Below are 21,273 nucleotides of genomic sequence, written 5' to 3'. Positions count from 1 at the left end.
ATTTCTTTAAAATACTATCACATACAAATTTTTGTAAATACAATGTTGTTATTGTTGTTGTTGTTATTGAAGAAACAAATCCACAGTAATGTAAATGTGCATATATTTAAATTTTAAACGAAGGATAGCTTTCGGGAATCTGTTTGGTTCCCCTTATCAATCTGAGATTGATAAGGGGAACCTAACAGATTCCCAAAAGCTATCCTTAAAGTTTTAAATTTAAATATATGTACACTTACATAACTGTGGATTTGTTTCTCCATTTGAAGACGTGTTACTATGACGATTTTTTAATAGTTATTATTATTATTACTATTAGGAAGTAGACCTTCTCTAAGGGCTGTAGCATTAAAAATAATGGCTGTTTCTACAGCATTCAATTTTTATAGTCTTTTCTCTATTCATCTCAAATATCTTCTTTTCATCAGCATGTAGCTGGTGTATCAGATTTCCAAAGGACATAAAAAGTTTTCTTGTTTTTTTTCAGTTTTGTTACCTCTGACGTTTCAAACGCGTTCTGGCGAATATTTTCAAAGTGAATGGATTGACATACAAGTTATATGGGTATATATAGCAAGTGGGGGTGGGTGTACAGCTGACATCTGTTATTAAGCTATATTTTGTTGGTAACAGGTTACCGACACATTCAGTCCTGGAGGCATTGAGATTTTCTGGGCCTTTTGGGTGTGGGTATTTGAGAGTTGGTTATCCGGGATTAGAGATCATTCAGGGAATGTGGCTCCCCCCCCCCCCCTCTCTCTCTCGTCTCTCTCTCCTCTCTCTCTCCTCGCTCTCTCTTCACTCGTCTCTCTCTCATCAATCTCTCTCTCTCTCTCTCTCTCTCTCTCATCGGTGTCTGAGAAATTCGGTTTCCTTTACTGTGTTGATGCTTGGCTTCTTTTCCAAAATATGTAGTGCCTTGAGAAGCATAAGGTGTCGGCAGTCCTTTGCCTGATCTATGATTTTGGTGCTTTTTGCAAGTTCTTCTCTTTTGGGCCTTCTTAGATGTTATTGGGTGTAGTCATTAAAATGGGTCCTTCTTGGAGGTTACATTAGAGATGCTTGGAGGGTTTGGTAGTGGTCATCCCGATATTGGAGTGGTGGCATCTTTCCACCAGGCATGTAAATTTGTAAATGACACTACGTCTCTTTAAAGACATTTCTTGGGGTTCTGGGTAGTTTTTCAGTAATAACATGCTTCTTTTCATATTTTTATTATATATTATCAGACTGATCTTGCCACCTTCTGCAGTAGGGGTTACATTTTCATTTATTATTTTTCTAAGAACCTTCTCATCTTCTATATATATTTGATGCATGTAGTTCTGTAATATAGTTTTATGGACTAACATACTATGGATATTATCAGTGTCCATCATGCTTTCATGATGCCAGTTGTTTATAGATACCCAGATTTGTTGTTCAGCCATTAAATTAGAGAAATTATTTGCATTGATTTTTCAATCTTTTCCATAGTACCTTTCCACATGGAGCATTGTGAGAGGGCACAGCAAATGAAGGCATCAGTCACTAACTTTACACCCATTTCAGCAGTCACTGGACCCATTAAGGCATACACCCAGATTCATAGGTTTCTTGTATACGGTGGTGGTATAGCCACCAAGGTCTGCTGTACCAAACATCCAGGTAGGGAAGGGCACCATCAAACACTACACTTACATGTGAAACGGAGGACGGAACATTCTTCAAAAGTTGTCATCTATGTACCTGCAGTATTGAGGAGGGCATCTTACTGAAGACCCTCTCCTCTTCAATGCTCATCTAGAAATTGACCTGAAGGGGATCCCATTGCCACTCTGTCAATAAAGATGTTTTCTGAGAGAGAGAGAGAGAGAGAGAGAGAGAGAGAGAGAGAGAGAGAGAGAGAGAGAGAGAGAGAGAGAGAGAGAGCGAGCATCGGATACAGGAGGCACATTTCCTGGATGATCTTTAATCCTGGATAACACCCACTCTCAAATACCCAAACCCAACAGGCCCAGAAGATCTCAACGCCTCCAGACCAAGCGCGTCACCAACCTGTGACCAACCAAAATTTAGCTTAATAACAGGCTTGTCAACTGTACACCCACCCCTACTTGCTATATTTACCCCAGTCCATTCACTCTTTGAAAATAATCACCAGAGTGTATTTGAAATGTCAGAGGTAATGAATGAAACAGATAAGAAAACTTTTCATGTCATTTGGAAATCTGATATACCAGCTACACACCAAGGAAAAGTTTGCGCTGCTGTGATTTTGCACAACTCAAATCGCTTAAGATTGAGGTACTATTACTGTATGTCTAGGATCTGAATCTTTTAATAAATACTTTTGTTCACTGTTTACAGATAAAACTTCACTAACTGGATATGGATATGTTCTCATAATAAAAGAAAATTAAAGATACGTCACCTATATATGGAATATATATCCTTTGAACTTGAATGAATTCATTCATTCTTCAGATTTCATTCCTTCTGTCCTTATTAATGACATTCATGCTTTCCTTACTGCTGAATGCATATTGTACATACAACTTTTCAAGGAGATAATTTTACACAAAAACTTTCAGGCTGAAAAACTTATTTCACTTGAAGTAGGCATAAACAGCAAACAAGAGACAAACTTTCCTTGCATAATAATTTTAAACACAATGCATGGAAAATAACCACATCGAATACAGTAACACCTTGAGATACAAGCAGCCCAATATACAAATTTTGTCCGAGATACAAGTGAAATTCCGAGATACGAATGACCAAGTCGTGCTTCAAGAGGCTGCGCTAGCCGGCACAGGTCCAGCATCAGCACAACCAGCACTTTTTAATGACACTTGTTTGTCACATTTACTTAACATTTTAAAAGGCAGGCAAAAGCAAACCCATCTTCTAGTTAAGTAAGTTTAAAAGCAGCAAAAGAAATTGATGAAAGTAATGTTTTAACGTTCTACATACTCCTTGCGTAAATGTGTAAAGCCATGAACAACCGAATGAGAAACAACTTTTTGCTAAGTACAACTGAACTGGATAAAAACACCAATTTGGCTTGTATTTCAACCATCATACGATAGTAAACATTTGCCATAGTTATGTTATAAATAACGTTACATAGAATAGGACCGATGTATTTTATGTAATAACTTTATTTACAATAGATAAAAAATCGGCAAGGAAATATACTGTTAAATTTAAACCAAGTTGTAGCTGAAGCTGAAAAAGCTGTTCAAGCTGCTATTTCTATCATCGTGCATCAGCAACGAGGATAAAACTCCCTTAAACTTATGCCATCAAACACAACCGTAAATAAAATTGAGAGAAAATAATTGTAATCAAAACTACTGGGCTTGAAAGAACACATCTTACAGTTGTTTTCACGCTGATAACAGATATCGTAAAGCTCGTATTACTATTAAATCAAGTAAAAATAGCGAATGGAATCAAATTTTTTTACACAAATATGCCCCCCCAATCTGTTAACCCTCTTACATAGAAGCCCTAAAACAAAACCTCTCCTGTATGCCGGCGCCGGTTTATAGTGAGCGCGGAAGCGGAAAAAATATTTTCAAAAAATCACAGCGCGCTTAGTTTTGAAGATTAAGAGTTCTTTTTGGCTAATTTTTTTGTCATTGCCTGAAGTTTAGTATGCAATCATCAGAAATGAAAAATATCATCATTATCATATGTAAATAATGCGATATATGGTAGCGAAAAAAAAAAAAATCATAGATAATTGTATTCAAATCACGCTGTGCAAAAAACGGTCAAAGCTAACGAGTTACTTTTTTTTTCGTTGTATTGTACACTAAATTGCAATCATTTTGATATATAATACATTGTAAAACAATAAAAGCAACACCGGAAAAATATTATCACAAAATGATGTACGAATTCGTAACGCGCGGACGTAAAAAAATTTTATTTTCAAAAATTCACTGTAAATCTAAATATTGTTCTAGAGACTTCCAATTTGTTTCAAAATTAAGACAAATGATTGAATATTACGATACTGTAAGAGTTTTAGATTAAAATTGCAGATTTCGACCATTTCGGAAGAGTTAAATTTGACCGAATGTTGAAATTTTTATATATATATTTTTTTATATGCACATATTTGCGCACATTTTGATATATGAAACTCTATAAAACAGCTAATATGAAAAGGAGCAAATATTAGGATAATGTGATGTAAGTATTTCGGAGACTTGCGGCCGCGAATCGGCGCGGAGTGAAGTTAAATATATTTTTCAAAAATTCACCATAAATCACAATATTGTTCTAGAGATTTCAAATTTGTTTCAAAATGAAGAAAAATGACGGAATATTACTGGGCTGTAAGAGTTTTAGCTTACAATTGCGTTTTTCAACTATTTCGGTAGAGTGAAATTTGACCGAATGTGGTTTTTTTTCTATTTATCGTCATTTATATGCAAATATTTCAAAAAAAAGAGATAAGCTACAACCTTCAATCATTTTTAGTTGTATTCTACATGAAATTGCGCACATTTTCATATATGAAACTTTATGTAACAGCTAATTTTAAATGGTTCAAACATTTCGACAATCGCACAAAAGAAAATTTGATTTTTTCGGAAGAGTTACCGCGCGGACGTAAGGAAATTTTTTTTTTTTCATAAATTCACCATAAATCAAAATATTATGCTAGAGACTTCCAAGTCGTTGCAAAATTAAGGTAAATGATTAAATATTACTAGAATATAAGAGTTTTAGCTTACAATTGCGTTTTTCGACCATTTCGGTAGAATCAAAGTTTGACCGAAAGTTGAAATTTTTTCACTTAACGTTATTTATATGAAAATATTTCAAAACTGATAAAAGCTACAACCATGGGTTGTTTTTTGTTGTATTGTGCATGAAATTTCGCACATTTCCATATATAAAACTTTATGTAACGGCAAATTTAAAAGGGTGCAAACATTAGGACAATCGCACGAAAAAATTTATCGGAAGAGTTATCGCACGAACATAAGGAAAAAGTTTTTTCATAAATTCACCATAAATCGAAATATTGTGCTAGAGACGTTCAATTTGTTGCAAAATGAAGGCAAATGATTAAATATTACTATAATATAAGTGTTTTAGCTTACAATTGCGTTTCTCAACCATTTCGGTAGAGTCAAAGTTGACCGAAGGTTGAAATTTTTGCACTTATCGTTATTTATATGAAAATATTTCAAAACTGATAAAAGCTACAATCATGGGTATTTTTTTGTTGTATTTTACATGAAATTGCGCACATTTTCATATATAATACTTCATGTAAAAGATAATTTAAAATGGTGCAAAAATTATGTCAAAGTGACTAAATAATTTTTGAGATGTGTCACTGATACTTTTTAGTGCGATAAGAAAGAAATTCGCGCTTGCGCGCCTGTGTAGCGATTGTAAACAAAACAACGCCTTGATCCGTGAACTCCCAGCATCCCCCAAGCCGCATGATTCAAAAGTTTTCGGCTGGTAGGCCTATAAGTATTTTTCCGCGAATTTTTAAAAAAACTTTTTTGAGCCAATGTATAATACGTCCATTCGGCATAAGGGAGACATTTTGACTCGACGTTTAATACGTCTATTCGGCTCGGCGTAAGAGGGTTAACAAACAAAATAATTTGGTTAACAACGAAACTTATTCAAGTCATATTTTGACTTGAAAACACGTCGTATAACGAAAAATGACCTTGTCTCATATAAGTAGATAGTATCTTAATATTTGTTTATGCTAACTAGAAGCAAGAAAATCTGCTTAGAATTGAGTTAAATATGTCAGAATAAACTCGTATTATATCAGCTGATTTCCTAACCAAAACACTGACTGCTATATGTTAGTATTTTATAATATAATATGAAATATACCGTATATACTCGAGTAACGTGCGATCTCGCATATCATGCGACCCCAAAATTTTCACCAATAAACAGTGGTTTTGTCATGTATCTCATGTATCATGCGAGTTCCTTTTCCGAGGTCAGTTCATAAGGTTGGTGGTTTAGCGTGCTAATGGCCGAGTCGTTCAGATGTGTGCTGCTGCTAGTGAAGTTACGGTAATTTTCTTACTAATCTCGAGAATTGAATAGAAGATCTCAAGATTAAAAAAGAATACCAAGATAATGAAATAATTGTAAAAATAACATGCCTTGGAGTCCTAAACATCATCTCTCTCTCTCTCTCTCTCGATCTCTCCTCTCTCTCTCCTCTCTCTCTCTCCTCCATCAGAAATAAATACTGTAATTTGAGTCTTTCACCAACGGGTATCAGTAAATGTGTAGACATTGTGTGTGTGTTTAAAAAAGTGTAGTACACACACATTCCGATGTTTTGGGTTTTTGGAATTTTTCAATTTCGGAAATGTGAGGTCAGATGCATAATCAAACAAACATCACTACTGCAGAAAAAAAATTTTCCCTTTATGTTTTTCATTATTGTTATTTATTAATTACTGTTTATTTAAATAAATATTAATATAATACTGTTACATGAATGTGAGATAATTAAGATCACCTATAATATAAAATAGTGGGACAATTAATATCATATGTTCGCTAATAGCTATTATTTTCAAAACAAACATTCCGTAAAACAAAAAATATATGTACATAACAATCAAAATCTAATGTTTTGCAGTTCAACTTGTGAATTTCAACAATAAGTATGACTATATAATATATTTCACCATATCAATCTTGCAGTTGAAGAGTCGTAAAATTTTGAGGATGGTCCGGGAAAAGGATTTGTACTTTGTGATTACGTATCGCTACAACACCATGCAGTATTTTCATACCACTATATTAATGACGCATCGCTACGACACACTGGTATTTTTCATACCACTATACATTAAAGTTAAAATGATCATATTATATTATTGTTTTCATGAAGAAATAATTATATAAAGAAAATTATCGAGTAATTTTTGCCGTCAGCAGTCAGAAAATCACGAACATGGTAACGTTCAAACCTAGTGTCATCCACGGCATATGTCTATAAATAGAACAGAAGCAGAGGGCAGTCATTGGATAACAGATCTCCATGGCTACCAACCAACCAATCAGGTGTTAGTTATACTACTCTGTGAATTTCTTAGAATGAACGTTTACACGTAACACACGGGAAGCTAACGATGATGTGTGTGCTTTGCATACATACGTAGTTTTTTTTGTTTTTATTATTGTGTATTTTACTGATTACATGAACTACTCTCTCTCCTCTCTCTCTCTCTCTCAGGAAAGATACCGTCAATTCAATTTATCAGTATCTTCCTGATAGACAGAGTAAATATTTAGGACTCCAAAGCTTGGCATATGTCAATTATTTTATTATCTTGGGATTTTTGGTTAATCTTGGGTTTTTCCATGGTCAACTCTTGGGATTAGTAAGAAAAATGCGATTATTTGAGTAGCGCACACCCAAATGAATCGGGGTAAGCCTAGCACGCCAAACAATAGTATTTACAAAATGAGCGGAGCTCTCTGGCTGGGCTGTTTTGGTCCACCCACGTGTTTGATCGCATATCTGCCAAATTTATAACAACACTGCCAAATTTATAACAACAACAGAGATAAAACCATTTCTCCCATTACAGATATCAAATATCTTTTCCGTTGCGCAGAATTCTAAATAAATTACGTAGGTTCACGATTGATAAAGTTTTTTTTATGCAATAACAAGAAACGGAGTCAGATATTCTATCAACAGGGCATCTCATTTTGGTGCTGTTGCGAACATTTCAACCAGTTCCACTTGCGTTTAAATCCATACTGACTGTACAGTCTGGAGGCATTTCTCCCTTCTACACATATCTTGATTTCTTAATATCGTAGGTATAGAATAAATTGGTGAGCAAGGAAATATGAAATAAAGCACAACAGTAAGTTTGACGAGTGAGAAAATAAACAATCTTATACAGACAGACACTCTCTCTCTCTCTCTCTCTCTCTCTCTCTCTCTCTCTCTCTCTCTCTCTCTCTCTCTCTGAGAAAATAATAGATAGGAAACAATGACTGAATATTGCTTGAATGCAATATGGCAAAGTTTTGGCCTGACTGAAGAGTGGAGTGACTTTGACACCGACTTACAAGTTATTCCTGGTCATCTCACAGCCATAGATAGACATCAACTTCACAGCCGAGAAAGGGCAATCGTATACGAAATAAATAGGTATGGAAAATGCGAAATGCGGGCCTATGTTGTCCAATAAAAAAAAGCTCTCGCTCGGACAGCTGTAAGATTTAGGAGAGAAAGAGAGAGAGAGAGAGACCGAATAGGAAGGAGATTAAAGTACCTGGGAAGGAAAACCCCTTATAATCTTATAATTATAGCCTCGGGGTTTGTCTCAAGGACATTCAAAGGTCTGTCACACACGGGCAGTTGTTGTTTTTGTAAAATTAGCATAAGGGCAGATCTTTAAAAGCCACGCCAGAGAGCTCGCCACGGTGACAAGACTATACCTTCCATATGAATTGACGATGTCCTATACGAAGACGCAGGAGATGAGGAACAGTTAAACATGTTGTATAAACCAAAATAATGCAAATGGCGCACGATCGCTCTTTTGTATTTTAAAATACAATAGTAATATGAGAATGCATACAATATTATTGGATATAGTGAAGTACAAGTAAAACATAACTTTTTAAAAGATCTACTGTTTTCCTCCGGTAGTAACTATCGCGATCTGCCGATTTGGGAAAGCATAGACGGTACGCTAATTTTATACCGCGTGTATGATGCGACCCCTTTAAAATTAGCTTCAAAATTAGGTTTCAAAAGTCGCATAATATGCGAGTATATACGGTATACAATATTATTGGATACAGTGAAGTAATGTATAACTTTTTAAAAGCTTCATGGAAAAGATACATATTTGTTACGATTTTATTTTATAATTATACATACCCATCAGCAGCCGGACATCGCTCAATTATACCAATGTCGGACCGAGTCCGATTCTCATTTCGTGTCCATTTTTTTTCTACTATCATAGTCAGAATGCATTGAATCTCCAGAATTAGCTTATTGGCTTATATTATTAAATTACTATAATGTACAGGCAGTCTCCGGGTTACGACGGGGGTTCCGTTCTTGAGACGCGTCGTAAGCCGAAAATCGTCGTAAGCCGGAACGACGCTTGGAAATATGTCTTAAACTAATAAAAAGTTATAAAAACCTTACTTGTAATACTTTGGTTACACTACATGTTGTTTCCTGTAGTTTTATGTACAACCTGGAGTTATTTTCATAAAAGAATGCTGGTTCTTGAAGGTAAAAACTATTGTAATCCTCTGGTGACACTACATTCTTGAAGTTTTATGTACAACCTGGAGTGATTTTGCAAAATCTTGAGGGCTACAAGAACAGCTGATTACTATTTACGTATCATATAGACTAATTAAAGTAAATGTATCTTTAAATAGGCTTATATATTAGTATCAACAAAACATTTCCTGCCATGAGTCAGAGGCCGTTTAAGAAACTAACTTCTCTGTCCTATCTGTTCAGAAAATAAACGTTACGTCAATCCCCGAGACCATTGTTGCCAAAGCGTCTCTCTCTCTCTCTCTCTCTCTCTCTCTCTCTCTCTCTCCTCTCTCGTCTCTCTCTCTCTCTCTCTCTCTCTCTCTCTCTCTCTCTCTCTCTGATCAAATTACATTGGAAACTTGACATACGATTGCCCTAATATACGAATGTTTTGAGATACAACAGAAAATTTGCGAAAATACAAGCTTTGATATACAACGAAATATTTGAGATACGATTTTGCGATGAGTGTTAGTTGTATAGGTGACCGATAAATGGCGTTCAGTCTGTTTGTTTGTTGGTGCTGCATGTTAACACGTCGTTGTTTAGTTCGTTGTATTTGCGCCTATTTTTCGTGTTATTTTGTCTATTTTATTATTAACCATGGGTCTCAAAGCTAAAGACAAAGCAGGTGATAAGAAAAAACCCAAGAAAATGATTTCGATGGAAGCAAAACATGAAATTATAGCAAAGCATGAACGTGGGCGTTCGTATCGTCGATTTGGCAAACGAGTATGGTCGAAATCCTTCTACAATATCCACGATCATCAAGCAGAAGGAAGCTATAAAAACCCCCGAGACCATTGTTGCCAAAGCGTCTCTCCTCTCTCTCTCTCTCTCTCTTCTCTCTCTATCTCTCTCTTCTGATTCAAATTACGTACTGGATAATGTCTCTCTTTGGATACTTCGATTTTGCCAAATATTGAGGGCTACAAGAACAGTTGATTACTATTTACGTATCATATAGACTAATTAAAGTAAACGTATCTTTAAATAGGCTTATATTATAGTATACAACAAAACATTTACTGGCATGAGTCAGAGGCCGTTTAAACGAAACGAACACTTCTCTGTCCTTAACTCGGAGCGTCGGAAGACGCCTCTCTCTCTCTCTCTCATCTCTCTCTCTCGTCTCTCTCTCTCTCTCTCTCTCTCTCTCTCATCTCTCTCTCTCTCTCTCCTCTCTCTCTCTCTGATCAAATTACTGGATAATGTCTCTCTTTGGATACTTGGAATTTGCGTTGTAATCTAACCAGAAACTTCGTTTTGTTATTATTACTGGAAACAAGCAATGATTTTTTCATTATTTGCGCTTTTGGACTGTTATATGTAAACTAGTATGTATTCATTCGCTCGGAAACTAGTTCCGCATATGAGGCGTCACTAAAAAACATAGAAAAATACAACATTAAAAGTGTCGAAAATCATTATAATCTCAAAATTTTTGTTGTAATCTAACCAGAAACTTATTTTTATTAATATACTGTGCTAAACTATAAAGGATTTTTATCATAGTATGCGTTTTTTAAAAGCGTCGTTAACTCGGAGCGTCGGAAGCGTCAGCGTCGTAACCTCGGAACAAGCGTCGTAACCCAGGACGGATTTTTCCATTGAATATTTAAGAAAAAGCGTTGTAACCTCGGAACGTCGTAAGCCGGAACCGTCGTAACCCGGGGACCGCCTGTATAAGTATAGAGTATAATGTAAGCTAGGCTACTGTGTTCGTATGATACGTATGCCATAGTGCTATACACTAGGCTAACTCTTGCTAATGTTATTCAATTTCTCTCTGTACTGAATTATCATAAGCCAATATGTTGAACCTAGAGAATTAGCTGAAATTAATAATTATTATACCATGTATGCAAAGATGGTACTGATTACCCTAGTGTAGGCTAGGCATATTCAAGATGCGAATTTCCTACGAACGATGTGTTTTTTTGGAACCTAACCCCATCTTAAGTAGAATATCTGTACATGTGAGTTTCTTAAATTAAAAACGTGACCTTTTTCATAATTTAGGATGGTTTGGGGATGTTTCACAGGGCTGGAACGGATTAAATCTATTTCAGTTATTTTAAATGGGAGAAATTTGTTTGACATATGAGTAGATTGACTTACAAGCTCGGTTACAGAACAAATTAAACTCGTACCTAAAGGTATTACTGTATTTTCCTTATTTTCAGCCTCAAGTTATAAAACTCGAAACGAGTCAATGGTCCGTAAACAGTCTGTGCCAAGCCTGATACATTTGGATATGTTGAATTTGTCAGTAAGCGCACCAAACTTGTAAAAAGATGACAGGTCTTAAATTAAAACTGAATTATTAAAATGATGTGTCCCAGTACTTGACAGCCTTTTGAGTAAGTATGGGGTCTAAAAAATCCCAGTAAAAAATAGAAATAGTTTATTAAAATGTTTTTATAATAAAATGAAATTTTATAAATATACTTACCAAGTAATTGCTTAGCTAACGATTAGTTTTGCACGGCATCCTAAAATTTAAAAAATTCATGCACAAGTGACAGGTCCCGCTCACCGCAGTAGGAACTCGTGAGTGACATTAGCCAATAGCATCATTCTAATTTATGTTGCTAAGTCCATGAAAATCAGAGGGGAGGAGGGTGGGCTCTGATTTAGTAATTACTTGATAAGTATATTTATGAAACCAAGAGTCACCCCTATATCAATTCCAAAATAACAAGACCAGAGAATCAACCTGTCACCTTACGAGTGTTACGCCAACTCACCCAAGAGACACTAACCAACCGACCCCCTGGTGGAGGCGGCCATGGCTCTGACCTCATGCGCTATCACTTTCAGCAATGGAAGCAATTCCTCCTGTATCTGGGAATGAGCTTTGGAAATTGGGTCTCTAATAAAGAATGAGAGTCCATTCTTGGAATGCAGATGGGAGGGATTCTTGACCGAACAGCAGAGGTCACTTGAGGATCCCCTGATATTCGCCGTTTTCTCCAGGTAACACCTCAGTGCTCTGACCGGGCAGAGCTCTTTCTTCATTGTTCGAGCCCAGGATACCAATTAAACTCCTTATACGAAAAGACCAGGACCATTGCTTATCAGGATCCTCAATCTTAGCAAAGAAGCCTAAAGCGAAAGAGTAGACCGCATAGCCTTGTGAGAATCAGACTCTTTTATCAATAGCGTGTAGCTTGCTCAAGCATTTAGCAGTGGCTAATGCTACTAGAAACAGTGACTTTTGTTAAAGATCCTTGAAAGGGGTGGACTTGAGGGGCTCAAAAGGAGGGCCCATGAGCCACTTCAATACTACTATGTCCAGGTTCAAGGAAACCTTAGTAGGCTTCTGCTTGGAGGTGTCAAAAGATTTCAACAGGTCATGAAGATCTTGATTAGTAGAGACCCTAATTATAATGCTTAAACACCGAAGTAAGCATGGCTCGATAACCTTCAATCGTCGAAGATGCAAGGTTCTTGGAGGTTCTCAAATAGAGAAGAAAATCAGCGATCGAGTTACAGACATCTCAGAAGATGAGATGAGATGTGTGGAGCACCATCTACGGAAAACTGTCCATTTTGACAGGTAGAAGTTACTAGTCGACTGGCGTCTGCACCTTGCAATAGCTTCTGCAGCTGCTCTTGAAAATCCTTTCGCTCTGACGAGTTTCATGACAGTCTAAAGCCTATCAGAGTGAGCATGGACAACCCTTGGTGGTACCTTCTGAAGTGCGGTTGTCTGAATAGCCACGGTCCCTGGGGAAGTAGTCGCCGAAAGTCCACCAGCAGATGTAGAAGTTCCGGGAACCATTCCTTCATGGGTTAGAACAGGGCTACCAAAATCATGGAAACTTTGCTGAGATACAAACTTGTTCAGAATTTTCCTGACTAAGCTGAAGGGAGGGAAAGTGTAAAGATCCAGTTCCAACCAGTCAATCGGTAGCGTGTCCGTCGCCCATGCTCGAGGGTCCGGGGCTGGGGAAACGAAGAAAGGAAGGTGGTTGCTCCTTAATGTTGCAAACAAGTCTATTAGTGGTCTGCCCCACAATCTCCACAGGTCAGAATAAATTCTGTCATCCACAGTCCACTCTGTGGGAAGCACTTGCTTCTGTCTGCTCAACTCATCTGTCAAGATATTTAACTTCCCCTAAATAAAGTGGGTGACGAGTGCTACTTGATGTTGATGGGCCCACAGGAGAAGCTCTTGTGCTGTCTGACAGAGGGAAAACGAGTAAGTGCCCTGTTTCTTGATGTAGGATAAGGCCATGGTGTTGTCTGCATGCATAACCACTGTCTTGTTGCACACGAACGAGGAGAAATAACGTAGGCATAAGTGAATGGCCTTCGACTCCTTGATGTTGATGTGGAGCTTCGTCTCCTATGGGGACAAGGTCCCCGAAACTTCCCAATCCTAGATGGGCTCCACAGCCCAGATCCGAAGTATCCAATAAGAGTCCAGGTCAGGTTTTGGGGGAAGAAGGAAGGGATCTCCCCTGTGAATATCTTCTTTCTGGTAGCCAACATCGTAGATCGGTTTTTATCTCGTGCGTGATTTGTGGAGTCCGGCTGAGTCTTCCTGTCCCAGTTGGTTTTGAGGAAGAATTGCAGATTTCTCATGTGTAACCTGCCCTAAGGAAAAAAGGTCTCAATGAAAGAAAGCGTTCCTAGCAGACTCATCCACTGAAGAGCCGAGCACAATGGGAGAGCAAGGAACTTGGAGAATGACTGAATGCAACCCGCAATTCTCTTTGGGGACTGAAAAGCCTGAGATGTCTGAGAGTTGAGAATCATCCCCAATTAAAGAATCTCCTGAGACGGAACCAACTGGGACTTCTGGAGATTTAGCAAGATTACCAATTCTTGAGAAAGATGAAGTGTTGTTTGAAGGTCCTTCATGCACTGTTCCTTTGATAGCGAGCGAAGAAGCCAGTCGTCTAAATAAAGACAGATGTTGATGCCTATCAGGTGAAGCCATTTGGCAAGAGAGAGAATTCGAGAGAATTACTTGTGGTGCTGTGGAAAGACCAAAACATAGGGATTGAAACTGGAAGACCTTCCCTTGGAAGACGAATCTTAGGAACTTCCTTGACGTTGGATGAACTGGAACATGTAGATAAGCATCCTGGATGTCTAGGGTGATCATCCAATTGCTCAGACGAATGGATGAAACTGACTGGCTCATTTCCATCGTTGTCATGGTAATTGCTCTATAGTGAAGAAACATATATTAAAGGAAAGGGAAATGTATCTTCTTTGAGTAGGTCTGCAGCAAAGAAGCATTCCTGCATGTGTTTGAGGCATCTATTCTCGTGATTGTTCAAGAATACACTATTGTTTTGTGGAACTCCAGCACGCGGCAGTCAATTGAAACGTAGCGTTTTGAATATAACGTAACATTTCGTCAAGAGCCTTCTAAAAAGTTTCTGCCGAGGAGCGGTGACGTTCGCTGGTTATGCTCTGCCCTTTCAGCCCCGCCCCAAGGTCAACATATATATATATTGGACTCTAAGGAAGTGAAGAGATCAGATCATCAGAGAAGAGAGGATCAGATCATCAGAGATAAGAGAAGAAGGAAGAGACAAAGAATAAGTGAGGAAGAGGATGCATGAGAGAGTGGGAACGGAAACAAGTAAAGTTCGTAGTCGGGGAGAGAGAGAGAGAGATCCCAAGGTTGAGTAACCCTTTCAGAGAAGAAACGTCCAGCAAGTGGTTTTGAGAAATAACCCTCCCTTCAAGTTTCAATTTATGTAAATAGGAGAAACCATTCTGCATTTATCTTTGTGAATAAGCTTGTATATAAAAGTCTGTTCTGTCTGAGTTCCCTTCTATATTCGTATCCTGAGTTTCAATTGTTGGTGCTGAATCATTTTCGTTTATTGTAATAAAGAACTTGAGCTGATTCACGATCCGTAACAATTGTAAACATGATATTGTTATTATACAATAAAGTTTTATACATACTTACCTGGCAGATATACGTATACTTAGCTATTTGACTCCGTCGTCCGACAGAAATTCGAATTTCGCGCACACACTACCTGTAGGTCAGGTGATCTACTTACCTGCCGCTGGGTGGCAGGACTAGGAACCATCCCCATGTTCTATCATATTTTTTCTATACCGCCTGTCTCCTGAGGGGAGGTAGGGTGGGTATAATTTTGTATATATCTGCCAGGTAAGTATGTATAAAATTTTATTGTATAATAACAATATCATTTTTATACATTTAACTTACCTGTCAGATATATACTTAGCTGATTCACACCATTGGAGGTGGGAAAGAGACAGCTAAATATAGAATCAAACAGGAATCACAACTATCGTTGTAGGTAATAAATAAATAAAACCTTGGTTCCTACCTGTTTAGACTGAAGACTTCATGAATAGAATCCAGGAGTCTAGTCAGTCTCAAGAGCCTCAGCGAGATATTGATCTATGGCTAAGAGTTCTTGTGGTTCTTGTGGTTCTTACCCGCTTACTTGGTAGATCCTGGAAGGACTACGTCAATGGGTGCTTATCCACTTACTTGACAAGACCTTATACAAGGAGCACAACATCGATCCCGATCACCTCAACCTATCCATGTTAGTTCTAAGATTGCAAGAAGTTATCCCCCAACCTCTTGCAAACAACCACAAACTCGAATCACAAACATTCGTACAGTAAAGTACAAAAATAAAAATAAAATTAAAAAAAAAATGTTTGTACAATCTAGCCAGTAAGACGTCTCTTGATTCCCCCACTGATCCAAGCTAGGACGTCCGTGCGCCAGCAAGCATACTAATCAGCAGAAAAAACCAACAACTCGTCTCACAAGGTAGATCTATGTACTCTCAAAATTTTGAACAAATACAAATTTTTCTTAGGATTGTTATGTGCTCCCAGCCCCAGCACTGTATCGGCTGATACAAAAGGACCCAGAGAGAAACACTTTTCATATGTTACTTTAACGTCCTTGAGATAGTGCGATGCGAACACTGAATTACACCTCCAGTAAGTCGCATCCACAATGTCTTTTAAAGACATGTTCTTCTGAAATGCTAATGAAGTGGCTACCGCTCTAACCTCATGAGCCTTCACTCGGAGAGTCCTGAAAGAGTCTTCAGTGCAGTCATTATGAGCATCCGTAATAATGCTCCTCACAAAAAATGCTAATGCATTTTTTGACATGGGTCTACTAGGATCCCGAACTGCTTTGTTTACATCCGTTTAGTTCATTCTTCTTCTTTAAATAGAACTTCAAAGCTCTAACCGGACATAAAGATCTTTCTAATTCCTCTCCTACTAGATTTGAAAGTCCTTTAACTTCAAAACTCTTTGGCCAGAAACAGAGTCTGGAAAGAACAAATTGCCGCATCACTCTTAAATCCTACTCGAGAATCTAGAGCGTGTATTTCACTAATTCTCTTCGCAGTCGCTAACGACAACAAGAAAATACATTTTCTCGTTAGATCTCTAAACGACGCGTTGAGAGGAGGTTCAAATCTACTAGATGATAGAAATCTCAAAACTACATCTAGGTTCCAGTTAGGAGTGCGAGGAGAAAAGGTTTTAGAGGTTTCAAAAGATCTAATAAGATCGTGGAGGTCTTTATCTTCTGCGATTCTCAAACCTCTGTTTCGAAATACGGCCGAAAGCATACTTCGATAACCTTTAATGGTAGAAACTGATAATTTTGATTCTTCCCTAAGGAAAATCAAGAAATCAGCTATGTTGGTCACAGAGGTATCGGAAGAGGACAGTTTATTCTTCTTACACCATCTTCTAAATACATCCCATTTTGATTGGTAGACCCGAATAGTTGAAGATCTCCGGGCTCTAGCAATTGCTTTTGAAGCTTTGCTTGAAAAGCCTCTCGCTCTGACAAGTCTTTCGATAGTCGAAAGGCAGTCAGAGCGAGAGCGGGGAGGTTTTGATGGTACCTCTCGAAATGGGGTTGTTTGAGAAGATCTCCTGTGTGGAAGAGATCTTGGGAAGTCCACTGTCCATTCCTGTACCTCTGTGAACCAATCTTGAGACGGCCAAAAGGGAGCGATGAGTGTTAGTCTCGTCCCTCTTGATGCCGCAAACTTTCTTAACACCACTCCTAACATTTTGAAGGGGGGAAAGGCGTAGGCATCTAGGCCTGACCAGTCCAGCAGCATGGCGTCCACCGCTATCGCTCTCGGGTCTTCCACTAAGGAGCAAAAGTTCTCTATCCTTCTGGATAGGTAGGTGGCGAATAGGTCTATATGTGGACTGCCCCACAGGGACCACAGAGCTTGACACACCTGAATGTGAAGGGTCCATTCTGTGGGGAGAACTTGGTTTATCCTGCTTAGCCTGTCTGCTCTGATGTTCTTCTCTCCTTTCACGAATCTTGTGAGAAGAGTCACTTTCTTTTCTTTGCCCAATACAACAGCTCTTTTGTTATATGGAACAGAGAAACAGAGTGAGTTCCCCCTTGTTTCTTGATATAGGCCAACGCAGTGGTGTTGTCCGAGTTGACCTGTACCACTTGACCTAACACCTCTGTCTCGAAGGCTTTTAGAGCTAGAAGAACGGCATAAAGTTCTTTGGAGTTTATATGCCAGTCTAGCTGATCCTTCCTCCATTGGCCTGATATTTCTTTTGTCCCTAGAGTCGCTCCCCACCCTTTCCCTTCTCTGAAGCGTCTGAGAACAAGATTAGGTTTGGGTTCCGAACTTCTAGAGACAAGCCCTCGTTCTTTTCTAAGGGAAAAATCCACTTCAGATGATTCTTTACTTCCAGAGGAATACTGAAAATGTCCGAAAGTTGCCCGTTCTTCCAACTCCAAATTCTTCTTAGGAAGAATTGAAGAGGGCGAAGGTGGAGTCTTCCTAGCGAAATGACTGTTCTAGTGAGGAAAGGGTTCCCAGAAGACTTAACCACTCCCTCACCGAACTCCGTTCTTTCTCTAGGAAGCTCGAGATTTTCTGTAATCCCCGAGCAATCCTTTCCTGGGACGGAAAAGCCCGAAAACCCCGAGAATCCATCCGAATCCCCAAATAGACTAAGTTCTGACTGGGGATCATCTGCGATTTCTCGAGGTTCACGAGTAATCCTAACGTCTTTGCTAGGTTCAAAGTAGACTGTAGGTCCTCCAAACACGTTTCTCCGACTTGGCCCGGATTAGCCAATCGTCGAGATACATTGAGATGTTTATCCCTTCTAAATGAAGCCATTTGGCCACGTTCCGCATCAGATACGTGAATACCTGAGGGGCGGTCGATAGGCCGAAGCACAAGGCCCTGAATTGGAAGATTTGTCCTTGAACAACAAATCTTAGATATTTTCTTGACGATGGGTGAATCGAACTGAAAGTAAGCATCCTGAAGGTCCAGGGATACCATCCAATCTCCCTGACGTAGGGAAGACAGAACTGAAGCTGAAGTCTCCATGGAGAACTTCTTTTTCTCCACGTACCTGTTCAGGGCGCTTACATCTAGACGGGTCTCCATCCCCCCGAAGCCTTTGGAACCAAGAAAAGGCGGTTGTAAAACCCCGGGGAGAAAGGATCTTGCACTAGCTCTATTGCATTCTTGTCCCTCATCGACACCACCGTCTGAAGGAGAGTCTCGTTCAGTCCAGGGTCCTTGTAACTCGTCGACAAATCCTTTGGAGATGTTGCCAAAGGAGGTCTGTCTACGAAGGGAATGATGTACCCCTTCTGTAGGACAGACAGAGTCCAGGGATCTGCTTCTCTTACGGACCAGGCATCCAGAAAGTATTGAAGTCTGGCCCCTACCTGTGCTTGGAGGACATGGCTGCTATTTGCTCTTTTTAAAAGAGCGGAAGGAAGACCTCCCTCGCTTGTCGAAGGGTCTTCTCTCCGAAGTTGATCGAGTTGAAGGGGCTCCACGAAAGGGCACCACTGGAGTCCGAGCCACCTTCTTCTGAGTCTTAACTGCAGGTCTACTTTTCTTTGTAGATTGTACAAGAAGGTCCTGCGTAGCCTTTTCCGACAAGGATCTCGCAACATCCTTCACTAAAGATGAAGGAAACAGATGTTCTGACAGAGGTGCGAATAATAGAGCGGACCTCTGAGAAGGAGAAACTCCTTTCGTCAGAAAGGAACTGTAAAGAGATCTTTTCTTTAACATTCCAGATCCAAAAGAGCCGCCAACTCACCAGAACCATCTTGCACAGCCTTATCCATGCAAGATAGGACACTGTGCAAAGTTTCTGGATCTAGAAAATCTGGCTCACTCGTCTTCTTAGCCAGCACCCCAAGAGACCAATCCAAGAAGTTGAACACCTCTAAGACGTGAAAAATTCCCTTAAGGTGCTGATCTAATTCCGACATACTCCAGGACGCCTTTGCTGAATTGAGAGACTGTCTTCTCACAGACTCTACAAGACTCGAGAAATCTGAATCTGCCGACAAAGGGAGCATCAATCCCATCGCCTCTTCTGTCTTATACCAAATGCCTCTTTCCCCGTCGTTGGTTTTGGAGGGAGGAGAGCAATAAACCGTTCTCAAAGTTTCCTTTTTAGATAAAAGCCACGAATCTAAAGACTGGAGGGCTTTCTTCATTGAGATCGCCGGTTTCATTTTTAAGAAAGCCGAGGATTTCGGGGTTTTTGTGCTCGAAAACAGAGATCTCGGCGAAGGAGGAGCTGCAGGACTAAGAGAATCCGCAAACTCCTCTAGAAGTAACGAGGCTAAAACTTTATAATTGGAAAGTCCCTCGTTAGTTGAAACTTCTTCCTCAGAAATCTCTTCAAGTTCCAGGTTAGAAGGAGATCGCTCTTTCCTGACCGATTCTCTATCAGGAGAAGCCGCTCCCGTGGGAGGCGTCCTGCTTCTGGCTGGCGTCAACCGCTTTGGAGCGTCCTCGCGCTTGCCTGACGACTCTCTCCTGAGAGGCGTCCTGCTTCTTGTTGACGTCTCGCGCCTCGAAGCGTCCTGGCGCTTGCCTCGCGCCTCGCTCCTGGGAGGCGTCATGCTTCTGGCTGGCGTCAACCGCTTTGGAGCGTCCTGACGCTTGCCTGGCGACTCTCTCCTGAGAGGCGTCCTGCTTTTTGTTGACGTCTCGCGCCTCGTAGCGTCCTGGCGCTTGCCTGGCGCCTCGCTCCTGGGAGGCGTCCTGCTTCTGGTTGGCGTGACGCGCCTATCTTGACGCTCGCGCCTGGCTGACGTTTCACGTCTAGCAAACTCGACGCTCTTGTCTGGCGTCTCGTGCCTGCGTTTGACTGGAGAACGGATCCTGCTCGGCCTATGCAAGGCTGATGAATCCGATTCCAAATCAGAGGAAGACAAATACTATGGCGAGTCTGAACCCTCGATAGCCTAGACTTCTTAATAGGCAGGAAATCGTCTTTCCTTCTGGGAGGGTCTTTATACAGAACTCCCACAAGAGAAGTGATGGAATCCTGCATAGTGCGAAGGATTCTTTTAGTCTCTTCATTATTGTCTACCCTCGGTTGTTTAATTACTGAATGGTCCTCCTCTTGAAAAAGCTCAGGACTAGAAGTAATCCTGGGTTCATCCAAACGTCTTTTAAGGGGGCGGAGAAAGATCCGCCGATCTCCAACCTCTTTTAGGTGAGGAATTCTCCGAGGAGGAGAAACACTCACGCAGAACGCTTTTTCTGTAGCGTTCTCTGGCATTCTGTGGCGATACAGAAAATGCCGAAGGGACGTCTGACTGTTGGGGATCCTCCACAACCTCCTTACGGCTTTCGACATTCCTTCTCCTCTGGGCTTGGGAGCTTGAAAGAGGTCTAGGCCTGGGAGCGTTGTGAAGACAATCAGACGCCCCCTCCACTGCACTGGGGACACTTATATCACTATCCACAGCACTATAATCACACTGCTTACCTTCATAGGCCGCCATTTTGGTTTCCATTTTCCGAAGGGCGGCTTTAAGATTCGCAATCTCAGATGCCGAATCTGTGTGTTCTAATAAAGGAGCAGGTACATTAGATGGGGCAGTAAGAGAAGAGGGTATCAATATTACTGAAAACCCCGCCCCGCTAGAACTA

The 21,273-nt window shown here is 39.8% G+C and overlaps 1 protein-coding gene and 1 long non-coding RNA gene across 6 annotated transcripts in view; one reads left to right on the top strand and one right to left on the bottom strand.

Moving 5' to 3' along the window:
- LOC135205437 (uncharacterized) overlaps positions 1-11,645 on the top strand; it is a 222,642-nt gene extending 210,997 nt beyond the window's left edge. The window contains exon 4 of the long non-coding RNA XR_010312534.1: positions 11,497-11,645. This is a non-coding gene — a long non-coding RNA (uncharacterized LOC135205437). The remainder of the gene's footprint in view (positions 1-11,496) is intronic.
- LOC135205436 (kinase suppressor of Ras 2-like) overlaps positions 1-21,273 on the bottom strand; it is a 174,351-nt gene that overhangs the window by 47,400 nt on the left and 105,678 nt on the right. The window lies entirely within an intron of this gene.

Source organism: Macrobrachium nipponense, chromosome 24, assembly GCF_015104395.2.
Source record: "Macrobrachium nipponense isolate FS-2020 chromosome 24, ASM1510439v2, whole genome shotgun sequence".
NCBI lineage: Eukaryota > Metazoa > Arthropoda > Malacostraca > Decapoda > Palaemonidae > Macrobrachium > Macrobrachium nipponense.
The sequence above is the reverse complement of the archived record's forward strand: the minus strand, read 5'-3'. Positions and strand labels throughout refer to the sequence as shown.